At 43.2% G+C, this 10,408-nt stretch overlaps 1 protein-coding gene across 3 annotated transcripts in view; it reads left to right on the top strand.

The window, feature by feature from the left end:
- The first annotated feature begins 1,164 nt into the window (after window positions 1-1,164).
- Window positions 1,165-10,408, top strand: part of LOC127577921 (cytosolic 5'-nucleotidase 1A) — a 42,295-nt gene continuing 33,051 nt past the window's right edge. For 2 of the 3 annotated variants that reach the window (XM_052029599.1, XM_052029602.1), the window contains exon 1: window positions 1,350-1,376. The gene's annotated coding sequence lies outside the window, so the exon portion shown is untranslated. Of the gene's footprint in view, window positions 1,377-10,408 lie in introns of all 3 variants that reach the window. The other variant, XM_052029600.1, reaches the window with a different exon arrangement.

Below are 10,408 nucleotides of genomic sequence, written 5' to 3'. Positions count from 1 at the left end.
TATGATTGAGCTCAGAATAGAGTGTCTTATTTGGGGGTCTTGTGTCAAAAAAAAGGATGTGGATAATGAGGAACATTGTCAAAGGATTCAGCAGGATAAAGACCAGTTAGAAATATGAGCAGAGAAATGGCAGATGGAGTTTAATCAGGACAAGTGTGAGGTGTTGCACTTTGGGAGGTCAAATGCAAGAGGAAAGTACACAGTGAATAGCAGGATCCTAGGAGCATTGATAGACAAAGGGATCTTGGGATGCAAGTCCATAGTTTCCTGAAAGAGCCAACACAAATAGATAGGGTGGTAAAGAAGGCATACGACATATTTGCCTTCATCAGTTGGGGTGTTGAGTATGAAAGTTGAGAAATCATGTTGCAACTGTATAAAACTTTGGTTCAGCCACATTTGGAATATTGTGTGCAGTTTTGTTGCTACATTACAGGAAGGATGTGGAGGCCCTGGAAGGGGGTGCAGAAGAAGTTCACCAGGAGGTTGCCTGGATTAGAGAGTATTTGCTAGGAGAGGTTGTACAAACTTGGATTGTTCTCTCTGAAGTGACCTGATGGAAAAAATATAAAACTACGTGAGGCATAAACAGGGTAGATAGAGTGCTTTTCCCGTGGTGGAAACATGAAATACTGGAGGGTATAGCCTTAAGGTGAGAGAGGGAAAATTTAAAGGAGGCAAGCTTTCTTTACACAGAGTATGGTGGATGCCCAGAACGAGCTGCCAAGGAAAGTGGTGCAAGCATCGGTTAAGAGACATTCGGACATACATATGAGAAAGCTGGGAATGGAGGAATATCGTCCATGTGCAGACAGGTGGGATTAGTTTAATTTGGCATCAATGTTGGCACAGACATCATGGGCCAAAGAGCCTTATTCTTGTGCTGTACTGTTCTATGTTCCATGTCAGGCATGTGGATGACATGGTCTGTCTAACCTATTCAGGACAGAGAGCCAGTCAACACCCACTGGGAGGAATGCTTCAAAGACCCCCTTCAGCTGCGACTCTAAACTTCACAATGATCTATATCCTATACAATTATATTCCCATTAAGCCCCACATTGTCCTGCCCAACACTATTATGCGCCCATTAGTCCTGCCCCCACTTAACCTCACGGTGGCCTGTCCCACACTAATATTTTCCAATTAAACCCCACACCCACCAGTCCAGCTCTATCATACTGTCCATTGGCGACTCTCTGCCTCACCTAGTGGCTTTAACCCGCACTGCCGCTGGGTTGTGCGCACTGCGTTCTGGGAGGTGTAGTTCTGGAGCCATCGGTGCTGTGATTGGAGCAGATGGCAGGGACTGCCGGCGTACTCGCCCGGTTGCGCCTGTGCGTTGATGGGGAGCGGCGCTGGCGGCTGGATCGGGAGTGAGTGCGGTATTCTGTGTTGGTGGCGGTCCCTTGTGCACCGGCTTCTCGGTGGGGGTGGGAGTCACACACTGCGATCTGTCAGTCCCTTTATTTAAAAAAATAACTTTCTGGGGTCGCCTTTAGAGGATTTTTAAAAACTTTGTCCAAGTATAAATGGTTGAGGATTTGCAAGGATCATTCATCCAGTTTCTCACCTGGTGTGACCACGGTGTGTAGAATTGAAACCAAATTTAAGTGCACCTGCTGACACCATTCGGCAGGCTCACTTAACTTCTAACTGGTAAAAGGCAAACTCGGGACTAAAATCAGGAAGTTTGTTTCCGTACATGGAGTGATCGAGACATAGGAGTTTACAGTTTGGGTGCAGTAAAAATTGGTTATGGGATATTTGAAGAAGATGTTTCCTCAATCATTTTTATGCTGTGGACATAAAGGAAATTTTGGTCATGGAAATTATAATTAGAAAGAATTTTTATTTAAATAATTTTCAGAATGTAGGCAGAGCAAGTAAAACTTTTGTTTATTACCCATCCTACTCACCCTTAAAGAGTGTGGATTAGTCACTGAACTGCAGTAGTTCCCTGCAGAAGATGCTCCTGTGATGTTGTTAGGTGGGGATTTGGGGACTTTGGATCCAATAACAATGAAAGAAGTGGCAATATTTCCAAGTCAGAATAGTGTATGATTAGAAGGTAACATGAAGCTCACGGTCCCATGTACTTTCTGGCTGTGTCCATGATTTGGGGGATTGTGGGTTTTGGTGGTGCCATCACTAGGATCATAGGGTGTTCAATGCTATCTTGAACTGTGGAATAATGGTTTAAATTTTCAGTAGGTCATAGAGAACTTTCCAGACTGATTCCAGTAGTCCTTTTCCCCAGTGTGCTTCTGTTACTTCATGACAGGGAAGTTTTTGTTAGTAATACTTTTGGTGGATATTCATAGAGTCATAGAACAATACAGCATGGATACAGGCCCTTCAGCCCAAGCAGCCCATGCTGACCATGGTGCCCACCCAGCAAGTCCCAATTTCCTGCATTCGGCCCATATCTCTCCAAGCCCTGTCTCTCCATGTACCTATCCAAATGCTTCTTAAATGATACCATTGTACCTGCCTCAAACACTTCCTCTGACAGCTCATTCCATATACTTACCACCCTTTGCGTGAAAAGTTGCCCCTCAGGTCCCTTTTAAATTTTTCCCCTCTCACCCTAAACCCATGCCTCCTAGCTTTAGACTCCCCTACCCTGGGGAAAAGACTGTTACTGTCCACCTTATCTATGACTCTCATTTTTAACACTTCTGTAAGGGCGCCCCCTCATTCTCCTATGTTCCAAGAAATAGAGACCGAGCCTGGCCAACCTCTCCCTATAACTCAAGCCCTCTAGTCCTGGCAACATCCTCGTAAATCTTTACTGCACTCTTTTCAGGTTAACGACATCTTTCCTATAACAGGATGACCAAAACTGTACATATACTCCAAGACCGGCCTCACCAACAACTTGTACAACTGCAACATTATGTCCCAACTCCTACACTCAATGACTGATGAAGGCCAGCATGCTAAATGACTTTTTCACCACCCTGTCAACCTGTGATGCCACTTTCAACAAACTATGCACTTGTACTTCTAGGTCCCTCTGTTCCATCACACTCCCTAGTCCCCTACCATTCATAGTATAAGTCCTATGCTGGTTTGATTTTCCAAAATGCATCACCTCACACTTGTCTGTATTGAAATCCATTTGCCATTCCTTGGCCCACTTCCCTAACTGATCAAGATTCCCCTGTAATCTATGATAACTACCTTCACTATCAAAAACTATCACTTCTATCAAAGTAAATAACAGCGGTCTTGTATTAATTCTGTGCCATTTTGTTGTGTTAGTACTGTAGCATAGTGATAGAGTAACCAGACAAGCAGGCAGGGTCCCAAACCAGTGATTCAGAGATGCAATTTCAAATCCCACCAGCAACACTCCTGAACTGGGGGGGGGAACCAATGTTCTTGCAGGCAGGTTTGCAAGAGCTGTTGGGGAGGGCTTAAACTAGTTCGGCAGGAGGATGGGAACCTGAGTGATAGGTCAGAGGTTGGTGCATTTAGTGTACAAGTAGATACAGCATGTAGAAAGACTGAGGAAGGATAGGCAGTTGAAAGGGCAAAATTGCAGTCAGTTGAATGGGCTGAAGTGTGTGTACCTTAATATAAGTATCAGGAACAAGACTGGTGAACTTAGAGCATGGGTAAGTACGTGGTGGCCATTGCAGAGACTTGGCTGTCACAAGGGCAGGAATGGCTGCTGGATATTCTGGGGTTTAGATGTTTCAAAAGGGACAGGGACACAAGTAAAAGAGGTGGGGGAGTGGCTTTGCTGATCGAGGACAGTATCACAGCTGTAGAAAGGGAGGACGTCCTGGACGGATCATCCACTGAGTCAGTATGGGTGTAAGTCAGAAACAGGAAGGGAGTGATCACTCTATTTTGAGTATTCTACAGACCCCACCAATAGCAGCAGAGACACTGAGGAGCAGATCAGGAGACAGATTTTGGAGAGGTGCAAAAATAACAGGGTTGTTTTCATGGATGATTTCAATTTCCCTAATATTGATTGGCACCTCCTTCGTGTAAAGGGGATAGATGGGGTTGAGTTTATTAGGTGTGTCCAGGAAGGATTCCTGACACAGTATGTGGACAGGCTGATGAGAGGAGAGGCCATACTGGACCTGGTACTAGCCAATGAGCCTGATCAGGTTTCAGATCTCTTGGTGGGAGAGCATTTTGGAGACAGTGACCATAACTCCTTGGCCTTTACCATAGCCTTGGAGAGGGATAGGAGCAGACGATATGGGAAAGTATTTAATTGGGGGAGGGGGAAATTATGATGCTATTAGGCAGGAACTTGGGAGCGTAAATTGGGAACAGATGTTCTTGGGGAAGTGCACAACAGAAATGTGGAGGTTGTTTAAAGAGTACTTGCATGGGGTTCTGGATAGGTTTATGCCATTGAGGCAGGATAAGGATGTTAGAGTGAATGAACTATGGTTGACAAGAGACATAGAACATTTAGTCAAGAGGAAGAAAGAAGTTTACCTAAGGTTTAGAAAGCATGGACCAGACAGGGCTCTGGAGAGTTACGAGGTAGCCATGAAGGAGCTTGAGGTTGGACTTAGGAGAGCTAGAAGGGGGCATGAGGAGGCCTTGGCGAGTAGGATGAAGAAAAACTCCAAGGCGTTCTACACGTATGTGAAGAATAGGAGGATGACAACTAGAGTGAGGGTAGGACCGATCAAGGATAAAAGAGGAAATGTGTGCCTGGAGTTGGAAGAGGTAGGGGAGGTCCTTAATGAATACTTTGCTTCAGTATTCACCAGAGAGAGACACCTTGACGTTTGTGAGGATGGTGTACAACAGGCGGATATGTTAGGGCATGTCGACATGAGGAAAGAGGATGTGCTGGAACTTCTGAAAAACATTAGGAAAGGTTGCTGTAGGTTATAACAGGACATTGACAGGATGCAGAGCTGGGCTAATAAGTGGCAGATGGAGTTCAACCCAGAAAAGTGTAAAGTGATACACTTTGGAAGATCAAATTTGAAGGCAGAATACAAGGTTAATGGCAGTGTGGCAGAACAGAGGGATCTTGGGGTCCACATCCATAGATCCCTCAAGGTTGCCGTGCAGGTCGATAGGGTTGTTAAGAAGGCGTATGGTGTGTTGCCCTTCATTAGTCAGGGTATTGAGTTCAAGAGCCGCGAGGTAATACTGCAGCTCTAGAAAACTCTGGTTAGACCACACTTGGAGTATTGTGTTCAGTTCTGGTCTCCTCATTATAGGAAGGATGTGGAAGCTTTAGAGAGGGTGCAGAGGAGATTTACCAGGATGCTGCCTGGATCGGAGAGCATGTTTTATGAGGATTGGTTGAGTGACCTCAGGCTTTTCTCTTTGCAGAGAAGGAGGATGACAGGTGTACAAGATGATAAGAGGCATAGATCGAGTGGACAGTCAGAGACTTTTTCCCAGGGTGAAAATAGCTCACAGAAGGGGGCATGATTTTAAGGTGATTGGAGGAAGGTATTGGAGGGATGTCAGAGGCAAGTTCTTTACACAGAGAGTGGTGGGTGCTTGGAACGCACTTCTGGCAGAGGTGGTGGAGGCAGATACAGTTGGGACATTTAAGAGACTCTTAGATAGCCAAATGAATGATAGAAAAATGGAGGGCTATGTGGGAGGAAAGGGTTAGATAGATCTTAGAGCGGGATAAAATGTCGGCACAACATTGTGGGCTGAAGGGCCTGTACTGTGCTGTAATGTTCTATGTTAAACCCACAAAGCACTGGAGGAACTCAACAGGTCAGGCACATCTATGGAGGGAAATGGACAGTCAACATTTCAGGTTGTTGTGCCAAAGTTAAGCAGAATTGTTTGCGGGTCGGATAGATATAAGCCTTGCACACACAGTGCTGCACACAACACACTTCATTGCTAAGTTACAATGTGGTACTTATCTCGGAAGCATGCCTGAGCCCGTTTAACTGCAGCGCCCTGTTCCATTCAGTCCACAGCGTCAGTTGCGGCCTAACCTGTGGTGAGTCCAAATCCAAGAGACCTCACCACCGGTGTGCTCAGTCTTTTATACCCTGGTCACTTCTCTCCGCCCCTACCTGGGTTGACCCTTTGTCCATGTCGACCATTGCTTCGGGCACTTCAGGCTCATGTCTGCAGAGACAATACCTTCGTTACCTAGCATCCAGGTCAACACACACACACACACACACACACACACACACACACACACACACACTTGTTCCTTGCGCTCTCTGGCCGACATCATGGGTCAAACCCTTCATCTGGACTTCAGACTTCAGTCTTGACACAAAATTTCGACTGTCCATTTCCCTCCATAAATACTGCCTGACTTGCTGAGTTCCTCCAGTGCTTTGTGTGTTGCTCCAGATTCCGGAGTCTGCAGTCTGTTGTGTCTTCAAATCCTACCATGTTAGTGGGAGAATATAAAGTAAAATAATAAAATAAATCTGTAACTGAGGGAAAAAATTAGACTCTGTAGCCATAGCCATGGTACTACCTTGTTGTTATACAAATCTGTCTGGTTCAGTAACATCCGTCAGGCAAGGAAATGCCATCTGCTTTGCCCTAAATGTAATTCTAGACCCAGCAATATGGTTTATTGTTTGGGGTAATATTGCCAGTGATGTGCACATCTTGCAAATGATTAAATTAAAAAAAAATTGTGCAAGAAAATTTCAAAGCAACTTCACTTTTGTATGTATTGTGATCTATCAATGCAATTTCCCCACCTATAACCAAAATAAGGATAGAAGACCTGGCAACAAGACCTGCCAATGGTTTCCATTTGTTTACTTTCAGGCCTATCAGAGTATCCACTAAACATAAAGAAAGATTTTGGGGGAAATCCCAGAGTTTAGCACCTAAGGGATTAAAGGTAAAGGTGCTAATACTCATGAATACCTGAGAGTGGGACACTGGTAATTATTTCTTCAACAGTTTTCTCCATCTCTTCTGAGAGCATTAACTTCCTTCTGGAGTACATATGTTAGTTTTGGGATCAGCCAGAGTACTCAAGGCTGTATTCCAAACCCTAGTTCAGAGATTTATGTACATAACCTAGATTTTATTCATTCCTTTGTGATATGTTAGCAAATAAGAAAAGGCTCCCATAATTCTTAAATTACCTTGCAGAGAGTTGTGTTTAACCACTGTCCAAAATCACTGTAGTCCCTCCAGAGGCTTTACGTTTACTGTGCTGTTCTGCAGGTATGTTGGCGCTGGAAGAGTGGCGACACTTAGATAACTGTTTTCAACTTTGGTGTCATTTTTGATCTTCAGATACATTTTGGGCCACATATCCATGCCATCATTAGGACTGACCATTTCTACCTCTGTAGCACCACCTGACTCAGCTCCTGCGGAAACCCTTATCCATATTTTTCTTAACTTCTTAACTTGAGTATTATCGATTTCTAGCCAGGTTCCCTTGCTCTGGCCTTCATTAACATCTTGTCTAGAACATTGATGCTGTATGACTCTATGACCAACACTATTGCTCGTCTTAACGCGCACCATATTAAATTCAGTTATCACCTCTGTACTGACTAATCTATATTGGATCCTGGGTAAGCAATACATCACACCTAAAATCCTCAGCCTTATTTTCAAAGTGCTCTATGCCTTTATTTCACACATTAGGAATCTCTCCCAGCCTTTAAACCTCTTGAATATCTGTGTTCTTCTAGCTCTGAGTTCTTGATCATGCACAAACATAATTGCTCCACCTTTGACAACAGTGCTTCTACTGCCAAAACCTACACTCTGGAACTCCTCTTTCCTCTCTACCTCTTATTTCTCTTAGATCATTGCCTAAAACCTACATCTTTGACTAAGCTTTTGGTCATCTCCTCTAATATCATATGTGGCCTGCTGACAAATGTTGCTTTAGTATGATGTGGATATTTCATTATTGTTAAAGGTGCTACAAAATACAAGCACTCATTGAATGGAACTCTGCATTGCAGAACATTCCAACATATTGCAGTGGAAGAAAGGTTATTGATTAAACAGTTGAAGATGTCTGGGCATAGAACACTGCATCAGAGAACTTCAACAGCAATGTCTTTTGACTGAGATAATTGGTCTCCAATGGTCACACCTTTTTTTGCTTCGTGTCACTCCTGATGTTGGAAGCATTTTCCTGAATCCCATTGGCTTCAAATTTGCCTGGACACGCTTCATGCCATGCTCAGTTAAATTTGTCTTGAAGTCAAGGGTCCTTGAAGTCAAATTCTGACCTCACCTCTGGACTCTTTTTTTTTTTACTTATTGTCTATGTTTGGACCAACTCCGAGGGGGTTTAGGACTGAGAAGCCCCAGCAGAACCCAGCAGATACTTTCCATCATTTTTGCTGATGAGTTTCAGCAGACTGAAGGGGTGCTAATTGATCGGATTGGTACTGTTTCAGGCAATGGATGCAGGTGTAAAAGCTGGAATGAAGTAACTTAGCTAAAAAGCACAGTTAGTTGAGGAACACAGGTCTGCAACACTACAGCTGGGATATTTTTGGGAGCTCGTAAACCTTCCCTCTGCTATGGTCTTTATTTTTAATATCACCTTGATTTGACCAAAGACTGGCTTCTGTGCTGGGAAGGAAGATGGGAATTCCAAGATGGATCATTCGCTCAGTGTATCTGAGAGTTAATAGTTGCAAACATTTCATTTCCAGCCTTTTGAAGTCACTAGCTGAGTTTTACGTCACTAAGAGTGTGGATGTTTATTTGCTACCTATCACAGAATACAGATTGTGATTGAGTACAGATCTTGCCTGCAGCACCTCATGGATGCCCAGCCTTGGGCTGTTAGATTTGTGGAGTTTATCTCATTTACCATGATGGAAAGTGTTCTCGGTGTGGGGATAAGACATAACTTCCACAAGAATGGTGTGTTGGTAACTTCTACCAATACAGTCTTGAACAGATACTTTTACAACAAGTAGATTGGTGAGGTAAGGTCAATTCAAGGAGGTTTTAACTGGAACATTTAATGGAAGCCTTTGCTTCCCTCAGAATGTTCTGTAGGCTCAATCTGAAAATCATGTCCTTAAAGATTCTGTCAGATTGGCCAGAAATCTGAACCATCCTTGGACCCTTGCCTACCATACATCCTGTGCCTTCTTTCAAGCTGTGTTAAGCGTGGAAAGCACTGATTCATCATCCTAATATTCTCTTAACCCATGCCAAAAGAGCTAATTACTGCCCTCCATAGTCACCAACCACATTCTCATCCCCACCACAACCAACCTCCTTTTGACAATCAGACATTTAAAGTGCAGTGTTCTGCAAATGTTACTGATACATCCGACATGCTACTATTCACCCAGCAATATAGACTCTATCTGAGTTTAATGTTTTTTTCACACTATACTGTGCACTTCCTGAGTTTTTTTCTCACTCACATTGGATGTGGTATGTTTATGTTCTAGTAAATGTTCCACCTAAGGCTTGATCTAGGCAAAATGAAGTTTCATAACTTGTATGAATTGTTTATTATGAACGTGGCACTTTCTGGGATTGCATTGTATGAATATTTATAGCTTTAATTTCTTTATAGCCTTTAGTTTGGAAAAATGTTATTGCCTGATATCTTGCATGACCAAAAGGGTCCTCCACTCTCAGTATATGGCAATGCTGGTATGTGACTTTAGGTAATGGTGCTTAACTGCTGCTTTGAATTTCCCTTGATGGAATCAGGTAAATGAGTAGTTTGCAGGGGCACTTGAAAGTTAGTCAAGTTAGTGTGGGACAGAAGCAACCTACAGGCCAGATCCAGATTTCATTACCTGGAAGATCATCGTGAAGCAACTGAGTTTGCCACAATCTTTAAGCCTCATAGTCAGTTTCAATGATACCGGCTCTTTATTTACAGATTAATAAAATTGAATTCAAATTATTAAACTGGCGTGCAAGATTTGAACTGTTATCTGGCGTTTTAGTCTAACCATCTGATTTACTAGTCTGGCAACGTAGCCGCAGCATGACCTTTCTCATTTTGAACTAGTTTCACATAGCGTTGATTTCAATAGTTGAACTCAGTCGTATGGTCAGCTTTGCTGATAAAGGAAGACCATTTTATATACCACTAATTCTACACAAAGGGTATAATTTTGGGACACTGTAGATGGTCTTGCAGGAAAAAGGAGGAGAAATAATTGTCAGAAGTTTGCTGGATGCATTAGGACATTGGGTTTGAGCCCAATGAGATCAGTTTCATTGAGGTGGACCATGGAGGAGAGATGTTGGAAAAGGAAATGTGGTCATCCATGCAGATGTTTAAGACAAAAAAGGGAAATGTTAGACCGGGTATTATAACTTTGACTAGGATTCCAAGGCCAATGTGGAAGTCAAACCAAAGGAACTTAAAAAGGGAGCAGTGGGCCTTGGATTTGTTACTGTAATTTGCAAGTTAGGTTGATCATTTGGAAGTTATAATGTATGAGAT

Source organism: Pristis pectinata, chromosome 14 (genome assembly GCF_009764475.1).
Source record: "Pristis pectinata isolate sPriPec2 chromosome 14, sPriPec2.1.pri, whole genome shotgun sequence".
Taxonomy (NCBI): Eukaryota; Metazoa; Chordata; class Chondrichthyes; order Rhinopristiformes; family Pristidae; genus Pristis; species Pristis pectinata.
Note: the sequence above shows the minus strand (reverse complement) of the source record. Positions and strands in the feature narration are given on the sequence as shown.